Source organism: Oryctolagus cuniculus, chromosome 6 (assembly GCF_051225735.1).
Source record: "Oryctolagus cuniculus isolate XC-2025 breed Fujian yellow rabbit chromosome 6, ASM5122573v1, whole genome shotgun sequence".
Classification (NCBI taxonomy): Eukaryota; Metazoa; Chordata; class Mammalia; order Lagomorpha; family Leporidae; genus Oryctolagus; species Oryctolagus cuniculus.
The window spans coordinates 88,226,916-88,242,896 of record NC_142872.1 but is presented as its reverse complement, the minus strand read 5'-3'; the positions used below and the strand labels follow the sequence as shown (position 1 = coordinate 88,242,896).

Below are 15,981 nucleotides of genomic sequence, written 5' to 3'. Positions count from 1 at the left end.
CCTACAATTACTTGGAGTTAAAATATTGTGATTACTCCTTTATATCAAAAGCATAAAGCATCAAAAGTCTTAAAATGTTCTTTTCCAATTTCTAGGCCTCTTAGGAGAGAAACAAAATAGAGCCAAGATGAAAGTTAAGAGATCTGAATTGTTGCAATTAATTATAATTAGCCACTGGGAAGTGTGCCGGCCTGCAGCACAAAGAACTGGGTTTCCTGAAACAGAGAGTGGGAATGTGGGGACAAGGCCGCAAAGAATGGAGCCAAGACAAATCCAGTAGTATTTAAACATGACCAGTTGTATACAAGAAGGCACACAAAAGATTTACATATCCAAAAGACTTTTGGGGTTGCAAAGAGTTCCTGATGAGGTTCTTCCTGCCGTTCTTCCTGCCTCTTCCTGAAATCTCCTTAGCCTAATTGTCTGTGCCGGGATGTCTCCATTCATATGTTTAAGTGCAAACAAAAGGGGCAACTGCCTGTGGCTGCCCACAGGGAAGTATAGTCTGAGTCTTTCAGAGTACAAATAACTAATCATTTGCTTTGGGGAGATTTGGAAAATGGAGGCATGAAAGAATGCCTTCCTAGACATCACTACTCGCTAGGTATGGCATTCCTAATGTGGGTTACAGCATTTCATGTTGGATCCATTCTCGCTGGTGGAAAAGTCCTTCTACTTCTGCCCTTTATTTTTGGGGGGATGTATGCAAACAGACGTCAGCTGAGGACAATGTTCATGTACCTCACACTTTTGGGTGTTGAGCAATGAACAATGCAGGCTCTATAATCCTACAGAGAGAGAGTCTTTGCAGGGGTGAGGTATTGTGAGGCAGGAATGCAAATATTATTCTGTAGTGAGAGTGGAAGCTGGGACAAACTGAAGGAAAGCCATCTCCCTTAGAGCAGGAACCAGAAGAACTTGATAATGCATTCAATTCGAAGTGGCAAGCCACTGGGACCTATCTCCTGAATGCCTCCTAATTAAAAACAAACAAACAAACAAAAAACACTGTTCCTTCTTAAAGTCACAAAGAACACTATTAAAAAGTCCACTCTAGGGAGAATATTTGGTTCTGCAACTTAAATCACTTTTTAGAACACCTGCATTTCTTATCAAAGTGGTTGTCTAGAGTTCTGGTTACTCTGTTTCCAATTCAGCTTCCTGCTGAAGGCATTCTGGGAGACACCAGGTGTTAACTCAAGTAGTTGGGGCTCTGCCACCCATGTGGGAGGCCTGGATGGAGTTTCAGGCTCCCTTGCTATAGTAAGCATTTGAGGAGTGAACCATCAGATGGAAAATCCCTCTCTCTCGCTTTCCTCTCTCTCTTTCTCTCTCTCCCCTCTCTCTCACGTTCTCTCTGTATCTCTCTCTGTATGTCACTTGCTTTTAAAATAAATCTTCAGATAAATGTCATAAAGCAGAGTAGCTGGGGCTCAAACTGCTCTCCAATGTGAGATGCCACCTTGCCAGTGGTGGCTTAACCTGCTATATCACAGTGCTGGCCCCATAATCACATTTGCACTAGTAAAACATCAAAAGCATTTAAACATAAGCAAAAGTCTAAATTAAGCTTCAATGGCTACCTCTCCCTATGTTACTGAGTCCCATCCATTACTGCACACTCAGCTTTCTCTCTTTGAGGTCTTCTCTCTATATTTTTAATCACTGATTTATTCCTGTAGTATAATACATATTGCAGATTTTCCTTGTCTCAAAATATACTCTACATTAAATAATTTGAATCCAGAATATTTTTTATAAAACTACAAATTCATAATGATAAGAGAGCTAACTAAAGAGTTAATGAATAAAAATTTAAATTTTTAAGTCTGAAGACATACTACCATTGGCCAATTTTTCAATAAACATTTGACTTCATTGGTCATCAGGGAAATGCAAATTAAAACTATAAAACAATTGATAAAATGAAATTTTTAAGGATGAAACTAAGTGTTGACAAAAATATTACAGCAATTGGGATGCTTTAAGAAAAGTATGTTTTTAGAGCTCTATGACTATGGTTACTTAATAAATGTGTTTTCTATGACCCCAGAAATCCTATTTCTAGATATAAGCTCCATAGAATTTCATATTTATGTCCACCAAAAATCATGTACTGGGAAATACATGACTAGAAACTAGAAAATCATGAATAACACATAACAGTAAAATTCCTAAAAGTCTGAAACTGCAAACTACCCAAATCCCTTTCCACACTACCATGGATAAATAAATTGAAGTAAATCCAGATAATAGAAAACTAAGTGGCAATGACAATGAAAAACCTACAACTACTTCTAGTGAAATGAATAATTCTCAGACATATAAGACATGGCAAGGAAAGTCACACAGAAAAGAATATTTGTGCTGCAGTGAAAGACATTAGTTGAGTGGTTGCCTTCTTGGGGGTGATGTTTGGCTGAATGGAGGACTTGGGGCTTGTGAGAAGATGGTTTTGTTCTTTGATCTACAAGCTACTGAGTTTCTATAATCTTATTAACAAGCACAGTTAAGGGATGGTGTTTGGCCCATTAGATAGGGCAGCATTTGGGCACTCACACCTCATATCAGGGCCCCTGATTTCAGTTACAGCTCTGTTCCTGGTTCCAGCTTCCTGATAATGCGCACCCTGGGAGAAGCTGTGGTGGCTCAGGTACTCGGGTCCCTGCCACCCACATGAGACACAAGGATTGGGTTCCCAACTTCTTGCCTCGGCCTGACCAAGCTCTGACTGTTGTAGGCCAGAGCCCATAATACTTGGGGAGTAAACCAGCAGGTGAGAAATGTCTGTCTGTCTTACTCTCCAAGCCTTTCAATAAAATAAATACACAAAAATATAAAAGATCAGTATAGGGGATGGCATTGTGGTGCAGTGAGTTAAGCCACCACTTGTGACACTGGCATCCCATATCAGAGTGCCAGTTGAAGCCCCATTGCTGCACTTCTGATCCAGCTACCTGCTAAATTATCTGGGAAGGGCACAGAAGATGGGCCCATATACTTGGGCCTCTGCTACCCATGCGGTGACCTGGATGGAGTTCTTGACTTCTGCCTTTGGCCTGGCCCAGATCTGGCCACTGTAGCCATTTGGGGAGTGCACCAGCAATGGAAAAGATTCTCTCTCTCTCTCTCCCTCCCTCCCTCTCTTTCTCTCCCCTTTGCCATCTCCCTTTCCCTCTCCATTTCCTTTTCCCTCTCTGCTTTAGAATGAAAAAACGCTTTTAAAAAGTATATGTAGGATATGTGCACTTTTCAAAATCATATGCTTCATAGTGTAAACAGAAATACATGACATCAAGTGCCCTCTGACTCCCACAGGTGCATCTGATCTTGTGAAATAACAATCCTTCTCAAGTAAGGGTTTCATATTTGTTGCATTTACTGTTTCTAATTCCTCACCCTGTTTTCTCTAAAGAACCCATCCCAAAGGTTTTTTGTACCAGCTACTCAGCAGTAAGACTCTTTCCAAGGCTGCCTAAGCCAATGGTTTTCAACCTTTGACTTAATCAGTTGTGTCAGCAGCACTTGACACATCGATCTCTCCCTTATTCTTGACAAATCTTTGTCCCTTGGCTTCGTGACACACCATTCTCCCCACAAGCCATTGTTCTGTAGTAGATTTTGTTCAATACAACAAATGGAACCAGGTAAATAGCATCAATCGAATTCAGAGAACATGGCAAACATAAATTATATGCAAGTCCTAAAGCAAATGATAATTTTAAGTAGAACAACTTCTTAAACTCTGAAGGCAGATGAGAATGGTAGTGGATGTGGGAAAACTCATTGAAGAGGCACTAAGAGAATAAAGGGGCTATCAGTGATCTGAAATCACCTCCAGAAAAAGGAAATTCACTGAAAGTATACAAATATTGAAAAATATTTCTGGTAAATCAGAGCCCTGACCATAGGAAAGGAATGTAACAGTGAGTGGGACTCAGTGGCATGATTGAGAGGCTTTGTTTTTGTAGGATGAGAGGACAAGAAAGGGGGAGGCATCCTTTGGAGTCCAGGAGGAGAAGGGAGGAAAAGCTGCAAGAGAGGAAAATTTTGAGTTTGCTAGGAAAAAAGAGAATAAAACATAAAATCAAGGATATTCAACTTCTCACACTACTTACCCCCCAAAAAACAAACAAGCAACCATTAAGCATGTGCATTTTTCAGTGTTGATATAAGAATGCCACTGAAATAGGAAACCTTTAAGTTATCCTATTGGCATCCTGTCCATGAATCACACAGAAGGGAGTGGGCTTCGTCCATACACGGTTACTACAAGAGGGACAACACAGAGTGAGAATAACACATTTTACATGATGAAAATTCTCTCTAAGGAAACCGACCACAAGTAGAAGAAAAAAATCTGATATGATATTGTGAACTGAATCAAATATGCTCAGGTAAGTATCTGTGAAAGTATATTTAACTAGAATAGGAAGTTCATATGTTAAGGAAGAAATGAAAGGGGAGTCGATTGAACTCCAGTCAGAGGAGGAGGAGGAGGAGAGAAAGGGATGGAAATGGGGTTGATGAACAGGGGGAATTCAAAATTACATCAGTAATGATGAATGTACACTGACCCAGATCATAAAATGGTCAACTGCTTTAGCATTAAGACGAGCTGACGTTATGTACATGCAATGCACATATTCTGAATGTATACAAATCATCATTGTTTGGTTCCCTTTACATATGTTTATATGCTCATTACTGTTGCTTGGAAATTATTTATTAATACAAAATAAATATACTACAACAGATTACCATTTAAGAACTTTCTGTGGATCCATTTAATAAAGTGAATAACCCTTCTTTAGTGATTTTAATGATTTACCCTGTGTATTTTTATCAGTATGTGGGTTTTGGTACATTCACACAATGAGCTTTAATTTTTGTTAATAGGTGAGATGGATAAAAATTAAATGTACAGTTTGTTGACTGCCAGTATGTATACAACACAAGAGCAAACATATCATCTCATTAAATTGTCACAGCAAAGCAAAAAAGTTGATTCTTTTATCTTATGATCCTTGGTTTGTAGATATTGGAACTGGAGAATAATTCACACATCAACAGTCAGACAGTGCGCAGGGACCAGAGCTGAGATTCAGATATTGCTTCCACTTGGCTCTGAGAGCGAGTGCTTGAAACAACTGTATTCTTCTCTCATTCCAGGAAAGGCCTTGCAGAACACTGATGGCAGTTGTTCTGTGGAAAGAGAACTGTCAGGCTTTCCTGCTATTCCAGGTGCAAATACTTAAGCTGAGGGTAATATAAAGGGAGAATTCACTGGTGGGCAACTTAAAAGCAATCATGAATAATCTTGAAAATTTTTTCCATTAGAAAACCAAACATAATAATTTGTGTTAGTATGAGGAGTGGAGAAAAAGAGAAAGACAACAAGTGACCCAAAATACTATTAGAAATTCTATTTTTCATCTTTATTTCAAATCTAATTGACTTCTTTCCAATATGCATATAAAAACTCCATTCTGGGAGTGACTGTTTAGCTCAGTGATTGGGACACTCAGTTCCCAAATCAGAGTGCCTGGGTTCAAGGGTTCAAGACCTGGATCTGCTGTTGATTCCAACTTCCTGCTAATGTGCACTCTGGGAAGCAGTGTGTGGTGGCTCAAGGAACTGCATCCCTGCCACCTATGTGGGGGACTCATACTGAGTTGCCAGCACCTGGGTTCTGTCTGGCCGACTCCAGCTTTTGGAGACATTCAGGGAGTGAACTCAAGATGGGAGCTTTATTTGTCTATATGTCTGTCCACCTTTTAAATAAATAATGAATAAAGAAAATTTGAAAAATACTGCATTCTGATATTATATATCTTTATAAAAACTTTAAGTTACTACATGCTTATTCATTTTACAGATTTTACTAAAAGGTACTTAATTTTAAGAACACTCATTTTCTTTCAACATTGGATTTTGATACAATTTCAAAATTACAGAAGAATAGCAAGAATGGTACAAAGAGCTACTGTGCTCCATTTAGCAAGATTTCTTTTTTTTAACTTTTATTTAATGAATATAAATTTCCAAAGTACAGCTTATGGATTACAATGACCCCCCCCCATAACTTCCCTCCCACCCGCAACCCTCCCCTTTCTCTTTCCCTCACCCCTTCCATTCACATCAAGATTCATTTTCAATTCTCTTTATATACAGAAGATCAGTTTAGCATATATTAAGTAAAGATTTCAACAGTTTGCACCCACATAGAAACACAAAGTGAACAATACTGTTTGAGCACCAGTTATAGCATTAAATCACAATGTACAGCACATTAAGGACAGAGATCCTACATGAGGAGTAAGTACACAGTGACTCTTGTTGTTGACTTAACAAATTGACACTCTTGTTTATGGCATCAATTTAGCAAGATTTCTTATCAACACATATCATTTGTTATGTTTTGTGACTTATAATTTGATTTGTCATTGATTCAATTTCTTTTCTCTCTTTCTCCCTAGTTCCTGTATGTGTCAGCCTCAAATCTGACCAATAAGATGAACTGTGAAGTTTTTAAAATTTTGGTAATTTTATAACTGAGAAATAAATCCAGGTTATTCACATTCTCTTTTACTTATTATAAGTAAACATGAATATATTATATAAGGGACATTTTATATTTTTTCTTCTTGAAATCTCTGAACATCCTTTTGTTAAATTTTTCTTGGTATTTTATTCCCTTCATCTCACTTTTTAAAAATATTGTTTATTTATTTAAGAGGGAGAAAGAAAAAGAGAGGCTTTCCAGCTGTGGGTTCGCTCTCCAAATGCCTGTAGTTGACTGGGATGAGTGAAGCCAGGAACTGGGGATTCAATTCAGTTCCCATTTGTGGGTGACAGAAGCCCAATTACTTGAGCCATCACCATTGCTTCCCAGAGCCTATATTTTCAAAGAGCTGGGTTTGGGTATCAAATCCAGGTGCAGGATGGAACATAAATATATAAGTGCTAGGCCAAATTCCACTCCCCCATCCTTTTCCTCACTTTTAAATGTTCCTCGTATTAGCAATTTTTTTCTCTATCTAATATAAACGCTACCAAGTATTTTCTGCTAATTTGTAACTTTTAAAATTTTGCTTTTGATGATCTACCATGCCCAAGTACTTGTTTTGGTTAGTTTTATTTCTAAAAATTACAGATTATTCTATCTCTAGATCTTCAGTGCTTAGAAAAATGCTTATATAATGAAAATATACATGAATTTATCTTTTTGAAGTTAGTTTGAAACTATAAAATTCAAATGCTCAACTCTTTATGTCATTATAAAATCACAGCTTACTGTTTCATTAAATGGATTGAATCACATTGCTATCACTAAATTTTGGTGATGTTCATATCATATCAAGCTCATTTTGTGCCCTTTTGATGTGTTCCTTTCCTTACTGAGCACTTTTGTACTTTCTGAAAGGCCGCCCAGAACACACCAAAACACCAGAGTAAAAAGAAAAGCTTTATTGTTGGGAGCCAACAGGTTGACTCTACATGCACAAGAGAGTAGCAGCCCATGGTTAGATGACAGGTCTTATTAGAGCCTTGCAGAGAGAAGGAAGTGGGAGCAGCAGATTCCATAAAGGTAACAGGTGGAGTTAATACTTGTGGTTGGATCATCTAGACATCACCTGACTTCTGGTAAACCTGGTCCAATTCCAGAAAACCAAAACATATCTCCTAGAAACTGAAACTTATCTTGCAAGACGGTGGCTAGGCCTAAAATTATCTTGCAAAATGATGTCTAGGATAAGATGGCATCAGTCTTACCAATATTCCCTTCTCTCTCTCTTTTTTTTTTGTAAAGGAAATGTTGTATGGGACTATACCAGCCCCCCAGAGAAGGCCAGGAGGGGTGGAAGCATGACAGTCCATCTTCTGAAGATACTTCCTGCTGGCATGAGGCAGAGTCTCAAGTCAAGGTCTCCTGGGTAGGGAGTTGGGTATATCCCTGTAACAGCATCTGGTTGACTGCCTGGTTGGTGAAGACTTTGGTTTGTTCCATTATTACATCCTCTAAGCATTTGAACAGACAAGGCAATATGAAAGTCAAGGTTAGTATACTGGCAAGTGGCCCTAGGAGGGGCATCAGGCAAGTAATGAGAGGACTTCACAGAGGAGAGGAAATGAGGGGGTCCTTGAACCCTAGTAATGACTGTTTGATAGATGTGGTGATTTGTTGAAGAGTTTTAACATTTTGTTCCATCTGGCCTGATTGGTTAACATAATCACAACACTGTTCTCCCAGAAAGATATAAGTTCCCCTCTTTTCAGCTGTCATAAGGTCTAAATCCCATCTGTTCTGTAGTACCATGCCTGCTAGTGAGGTGATTTAGTTTTGGAGATCACAGATGGTGTTGGTTGAGGTTTCAGTGGACCTAGTGATGTCCTCTTGTAACTCTTGCAATTGTTCTTGGAGTCACTTGGTCTAGATAACATTGAGGCCCAAAATTGCTCCTGAAATCACTACTGAGAAGAGGGAGGCTGCGAAACTGATCCCAATCAAAACTGGGAGAAAGGCTGCTCATCTCTCACGAGTAGAGTGGTTTGACTGTAGAAAAAATTCTGAATAATCATACAACATTGAGGAGAGAGGACCTCCAATACACACGGGCTAGGAATAGATTCACTGATGCAAGTATATTGAGTATGATTACAAAGGAATGAGGCCCCAAGTAGACTAGACAAGGAAGTAGTGGAATTGATGGTCATGTTGGTAACACAGCAATGCTGTGTTATAGAAGTTCATTATGTTTTGTGGCCACATTTGTAACCCAGCACGTTGCATTTGTCCTCCTGAATGTAAAGAAAAGTGACCAACAACCCTCTGAGGATAGGGAGTACAAGTGTTTGTCAGAGCAGAGATATTGGCAAGTAAAGTTCCTGTGATGGAAGTTTTCCAAAGATGAGCACACCCAAAACAATATTGTTTGTAGAGGGCAGAAGGCAAGTTAGAGGGCAGAAGGCAAGCTGATGAAGTAGAGTAAGTGTTAAATTAATGAGCTGTAGCCATGTTAGAAGTGGTTTAATAGGATTAATTAGCTGGGATAGGTGTTTAGAAGATTCCTTTACTAAATCAAATACCATGTCTATGGGGCTGTCAGGAGCTGATTGTAAACTCTGATGATTTTCATAGTTCTATGTGGGTCTCCCATATTGGAGTCAGTATATTTATATATATATAGATATAGATATAGATATTGATATTGATGTTGATATTGATATTTCAATCCCATTTTGCCAGTCCTGAAGGTAAGAGTCAGTTATGGTAAAGGTTAAGAGGGATTGGACATGTTGGGAGTATGAGGACCTGAGTGGGCACCGTGAGGATACATCCTCATCCTGTGGTATGATTTTGGAGAGTTGTTTTCCAGGGAGGCCATAACCATAGTCGGTATAGTAGTATTTCCAGGACCATGATGGACAACCTTTCCAGTACATACCATCACATGACCTCTGTTGTCCTTGGTCAGGTAGAGATAAAATGGGTGTACCTCCAGTTGGGATATAGTGTACCAGTCAAAGCAGTTGTGGGAGAAAATCTGAGCAAAATCAAAGTACAGAGTGACAGGGCCCACACAGCCTGTAATAAAACAGAAGGTAGAGTTAAGCAGTTTAGAAGGAGTGGGAGTATAATGGATCTGGAATTGCCATGTGTGGCATGTCCAGGGGCAGGTGCTGGTTTAGGGCAGGCACAAAGGAGCAGAAGGGAGAAGGATACTAGGAGTTTTATCATGGTGCATAGAAGAGGGAGTGAGACAGTAAGAGGAGGTATGGAAAGGTGTAGATCACAAGGGGAGTGAAGTCTGAGAGGGTACCTTGTAAGTCTTCAATATCTGAAAGGAGCTGAGAGGGGGAGTTGAGTAAGAAGTGTGTTTGAATGTGTCCTTAAGGTCTAGGACTGAAAAGTTAGAAGTGGTGGCAGGGATAGAGGAGAGGAGGATGTATGGGTTAAGTACTACTTGGTGTGTGGTACTACTGTGGAGCCGATGAGGCAAAGATCTTGTACTAAGTGGTAGGACCAGTTAGTTTTTTTTTTTTTACCATCATAATGGGAGTGTTACAGGGGAGTTGGTTCTACAGAGCAATCCTTGGAGGAAGAGTTTAGTAATAAAAGGCTGTAGTCCCCAGAGGCTAGAAAGGGTAAGGGATATTGAAGTTGAGGGGAGGAGTCTCGAACTTTGATCTGTACAAGAGGATGATGAGCCGCTATCATAGGGTGGCTGGTGTCCCATACCTGTGGGTCAAAAGTGGACAGGGGGCCTGAGATAGGCAGGGCAGTGGGCCAGGATCATCTTGAGAGATCAGTAACAGGGATGGAGGCAAAGATGAGTTGGAGGATGGGACTGGCAGTTAGAGGGTAAAGGCTATCTGGGTATCAAACTGACAGAGTAGATCCCTTCCCAGAAGGGGAGTAGGACGTTGGGGTATGAAAAAAAGTAATCAGAGAAGGGCATCTTTTCTATCATGCAGAGTAGACTGGGAGTCTATAGAGGCCTATAATGTTTCCCTTCACCCCAACACTGGAGGTTGATAGTAAAGGTGGGCTCTCAGTAATAGGTAAGGACTGAGAAGGCTGTTGCTGTGTCAGGAGGAAAGAAATTGGCCTGCCTGCTACTATCACAGTTAGCCTGGGCTCCTGCAGAGTGATGGTCATAGCTGGGTGGTAGGAGTCTGGGATCCTTCAATCCTCAGTTGCCAGTCTTAGAATTCCAACTGAGGGCATGGGTGGAGTAGATAGCCTATTGACCTAACAGAGAAGAGGACAGTCCACTGCCCAAAGGCCCTTTTAGTGACAATTAGGACAAGGACCCGGTGGGTGCCTAGGGTTGTGGCACATTCTGGCCCAGTGGCCCACTTGGCCACATTTAAAGCACGGACTACTGGAGGCACTGGTTGTTGAAAGGCTTTGGCCAGCATTTGAAATTTGGCCTTTCAGGCTCTCTCATCTCTCCCATTATATACTTCAAAGGTCACCTCTAGAATCTCCACCTCGGGGGTTAATAGGCTTCTTTCAAGGCATTTTAGTTTTGCCCTGATGTCTGGGCAGCTATGGGTAAAGAACTGGTTCTTAAGAAGGCTACGACCATCAGGAGATTCTAGGTATAGAATATACTGAAGCAGAGTCTGAATAAGGCACTGTAAAAAAAGGCAGAGGGATTTTCCTTTTTGTCTTGAATAATCTCTCCCAATTTATCATAATTTACCACCTTTCTGGTGGTCTTTTTGAGTCCTGCCAGCAAACAGGTAATAAAACAATTTCTGGCAGTGACACCATTAGAAGAGTTATAATCCCAACTGGGGTCTTGTTCTAGGACCACATCTGCACCTATGGGATGGGCCAGGTCTATTTGATGAGTCTCATTAGCACGGAGCTGGACCTGTGCCCAAACTCACCTTTGCTCCTCTGGGAGGAGGGTGTTACAAAGGATCATAAAAGCATCCTGAAAGGTCAGATCATAGGCCTGGGTAAGGTATTAATATTCTTTGATGTAAGAGGTGGGGTTAAAGGTGAAAGAACCTAGTTTTTGTTAGATTTGTGATAGATCACTGAGTTAGAGAGGACCAAAGACCTCTATGTCTTCTCTTCCACCACCTCCTGTGAGGAACAGGGAGGGGACTCTCTGGCTGCTGGTAGGGAGCAAGTTACACAGGGGCTAAGATTGGGAGATGGGGAGTCGGGGACCTAAGATGACAGCGACAAGGCAGGGATGGTATATTAGCTCAGAGGAACAAACAGAGCAAAAGTTGGGGTTGATTTTCAAGTGGGGGTAAATAGGGAGTAGGGAGAGTAGGAACGGATTCCACATTTTAAGATCCCTAAATGGCAGGATGCTGTACCGGGGGTGGGGGTGGGAGTAGGAGCCAATGATGCGTTTTGAAAACCCAGAATGGGAGGAGGCTGTGCTGATGCCTGTGGTGGGTGTAGGGGGTGGTAAGGAGGAGGCTCATCTGCAGGATCAACAGTAGAAGGAGGGGGTTCTGTATCTTTAGTGGGAACCTTCGAAGCTAAGAGAACCTTAGCCTGAGAAAGAAGGTGCAAATAGGAGAGGGCTTGGACATAGGGAATCTCCTTCTACTTCCCCAAATGCTCACAGAAGTGGTAGAGATCCTGAATAAGGTCTGGTCAAGCTTGCCATTCAGTGGCCATTTGGACTGGTTGTCAAGGTTGTACATGGGCCAAGGCTGGTTGCAGAGAAAGATGAGGTGATGATGTTTAAGATCCGGGGCCAACTGGAGAGGAATGGGATTACTCAGGAGACAACCAGGAGGCAAGTCTGACGGAACGTGGGATGAGGAAACTCCCATAGCAACAGACAGAAGGCATCCCTGAGATCACGTCAATCTCACAAGAGTAAGACAGCAGAGGTTGGGGTTGTCATCCACAGCCACGGGTGCCCAGGGTGTAAGGCCCTTAGGAGTTGTAGTGCTTGGTACCAGGACTTCAAGGCAAAGTAAGGCAGAACTACAACCCAGAGGGGAGAAGTAGCAGTGGTAGTGTCCTCTGCTCCCTCCGCCTTACCTCAGAATTTTGAAGTGTCGATGTATGGAAGGAGATCACGGAGCATTCGGTGGTGAGGAAGGTGGTCTGGGGGTGGTTCTATGGATGGCCAAATTCCGGGGTCCCAAAGCAGCTCACATCCCTGAAGTAAGAGCAGGGTCAACGGGAGAACCTGGATCTGAGTCACGGTTCTAATGAAAGGCCACCACAGGATACATCAAAACACCTGAGTAAAAAGAAAAATTTTATTGTCAGGGGCTGACAGGCTGCCTCTCCATGTGCAAGAGAGCAGCAGCCCAAGGTTAGATAACAGGTCTTATTATAGTCTTGCAGAGAGAAAGAGGTGGGAGCAGCAGATTCTGTTAACGTAGGGGTTGGAGTTAATACTTGTGGTTGGGTCATCTAGACATCACCTGACTTCTGGTAAACCAGGTCCGAATCCAGGAAACCAAAATCTATCTCCGAGAAACCAAAACTTATCTTGAGAGATGGCGCCTAGGCTGAAAATTATCTTGCGAGATGGTGTCTAGGATAAGATGGCGTCAGTCTTGCCAATACTTTCTGGTACCAAAAAAGCTCCATGTCTCAGTCTTCCATTCAATCATTTCTAGATGGAGCTTCAGGTAGATAATGGTCTCTTCCAGGTGGATTTGCTCCTCATTTCAGCTACTCTCTTGAACACATCACTGCCTCTTCCTTGCCAGGCAGCTGTCTGCCTACTCTGTCCCACTAAAGAGCTTCCATTAAGTAACTTGGGGGAAAAGAGAAGGGAAGAAGAAGAAAAAGAGGAGGAAGGTAAGGAAGAGGAAGTAGAAACCAACTGATTTTGCTTAATTCCATCTTTCTCCTTTTATTACTTTAACAATTTAATGGCTTAAATATTTGAAATGTATTAGTTTTCTTCTTATTATTGCTTTTTTGCATGTAATATTTATTATCAGTGTTTTGAGATATTTTGTGACGTTAATTTCCATTATCTTCCTTCACAATTTTTGAGGAGTTGTTCAGTAGATATTCTTTTATATATAATTGTTATGTGAAAGGGACTTTTGGAGGTGTCAGTGTTTTTTATTTAACTGCATTACAATCAGAAAATGTTGCTCATATTTTTATGTTATTAAGCTATGATGTTTTATTAGGTTCAAGAAGCCACTAAAGGTTTTATGATTGAATTTTATGATATTCCAGGTATCCTGGGTAAGATTGTGTATTATCTAGCAATCCACTATGAAGTTCATTTCATGCCCATACAGTGTGCTATATCTTATCAATTTTGTTGTTGAGGTCCTCTCTACCCTTTTGCAAAATCATTTCATTTGCGTCCACTTCTGTTATTAGCATGTTTTCATCTACATTTTTGTCTCATTTCTTCCATAATGCTTTTATTTCCTCTAGTTTCTGCTCTATAAATTCAGTCTTGTGTTATTTGATGTGTAGATATTCATAGCTGTTACATTGTTATATCTTCATTGTAAATTTGGGCTTTTTTTTTTTTTTTGACAGGCAGAGTTAGACAGAGACAGAGAGAAAGGTCTTCCTTTTCTGTTGGTTCGCTCCCCAAATGGCCACCGCGGCCGGCGCGCTGCACCAATCCAAAGCCAGGAACCAGGAGCTTCCTCCTGGACTCCAATGCAGGTGCAGGGCCCAAGCACTTGGGTCATCCTCCACTGCCTTCCTGGGCCACAGCAGAGAGCTGGACTGGAAGAGGAGCAACCGGGACAGAATCTGGTGCCCCAGCTGGGACTAGAACCTGGAGTGCTGGCACTGCAGGCGGAGGATTTAAATTTGGGCTTTTTTTTAAAAAGAAGATTTATTTTATTTATTTGAAAGAGTTACAGAAAGAGGTAGAAACACAGAGAGAGAGATCTTGTATCTACTGGTTCACTCTCAAAATGGCCACAACAGTTGGCGCTGAGCCTCTCTGAAGCCCGGAGCCAGGAGCTTCTTCTGGGTCTCCCATGTGGGTGCCGGGATCTAAGGACTTGAACTATCTTCTGCTGCTTTCCAAGGAGCATTAGCAGGAAGCTGGATTGGAAGTGGACCAGCCGGTACTTGATGGGATGCCAATGCTGCAGGCTGGGGCTCTAACCCACTGCGCCACAGTGCAGGCCCCAAATTTGGGCTTTTATTGTTAACAGTATCCTTCTTTGTCCAACTTATTTATTTATCATTGACTATGTTGCCTATCAAAACCATAAATCCTACTTTCTTGTTGTTTCCATTTGAGTGATGGTTTTTTTTTTTTTATTTATTTGAGATACAGAGAGAGAGAGAGAGAGAGAGAGAGGGAGAGAGAGACAGAGAGCAAGATGGAAAGAAGAGAGAGCTTCCATCTGCTGGTTCACTACCCAAATGCCTACAATAGTAGGCCAAAGCTGGGAGCTGGAAACTCAATCCAGGTCTCTCATGTGGGTGCCATCACCTACTGCTCCTAGGCTGTGCATTAGCAGGATGCTGGGATTGGTCATGGAGCAGAGATTTGAACATAGGTACTCTGGTGTGGGATGTAGGAATCCTATTTACTGATGTTTTTAAAAATATTTTTAAAAATTTATTTGAAAGGCAGAGTTACGGAGAGATGGGGGAGAAACAGAAACAGAGAGATCTTCCATCTGCTGTTTCACTTCCCAAATGAGCAAAATGGCCAGTGCTGGCCCAGACCAAAGCCAGTGAATGGGAGTTACTTCTTGATTTCACACATGAGTATAGAGGGGCCAAGTACTTGGACCATCTTTTACTTCTGTCCCAGGCACATTATCAGGGACTCCTGGAGCAACTGGCCTGGAACCAGAGCTCATATGAAATGCTGGCATCATAGGCAGTGGCTTTACCGACTACGCTATAGCACTGACCCCTTATTCAGTGTTTTTTTTTTTTTTTTTAAGGTTGATTAATTTATTTGAAAGTCAGAGTTACACAGAGAGAGAAGGAGAGGCACAGAGAGAGAGAGAGAGAGAGAGAGAGAGTCTTCCATCCACTGATTCACTCTCCAGATGGCTGCAATGGTTGGAGCTGCACTGACCTGAAGTCAGGAGCCAGGAGCTTCTTTCGGATCTCACATACAGGGGCAGGGGCCCAAGGACTTGGGGCATCTTCTGCTGCTTTCCCAAGCCATAGCAGAGAGCTGGACTCAAGTCAGTGCCCATATGGGATGCCGGCACTGAAAGCGGCGGCTTTACCCACCGTGCCACAATGCCGGACCCTATTCAGTGTTTTAACAGCTGAAGTAAATGACCTCCCTTGGCTTGTTGATATTTAATAATATCTTTTGACTCATGCCTGTTGCCAAAAATCAATGAGCTTCTTCCGTTTTTTTGCTATTGCTCTTCTTTATTCCATTATTTGCTTGCATTACTTTTAGCTTGTCGAAACTTTTGACATTTCTTTTACCACTCTTCCACCCCATTTTAACCTTAATTATACTTCTGCCCTTCAATAGATTAAATGCTTATCATGATTCCTTTTGCTGAATA

The 15,981-nt window shown here is 41.4% G+C and overlaps 1 long non-coding RNA gene across 3 annotated transcripts in view; it reads left to right on the top strand.

The window, feature by feature from the left end:
- Positions 1-15,981, top strand: part of LOC149126224 (uncharacterized) — a 155,679-nt gene that overhangs the window by 71,993 nt on the left and 67,705 nt on the right. The window contains exon 3 of one of the 3 annotated variants that reach the window (XR_016235699.1): positions 7,814-9,107. The exons of 1 other annotated variant lie outside the window; for it this stretch is intronic. This is a non-coding gene — a long non-coding RNA (uncharacterized LOC149126224). Of the gene's footprint in view, positions 1-7,813; positions 9,108-15,981 lie in introns of those variants that run through there. One more of the 3 variants, XR_016235692.1, reaches the window with a different exon arrangement.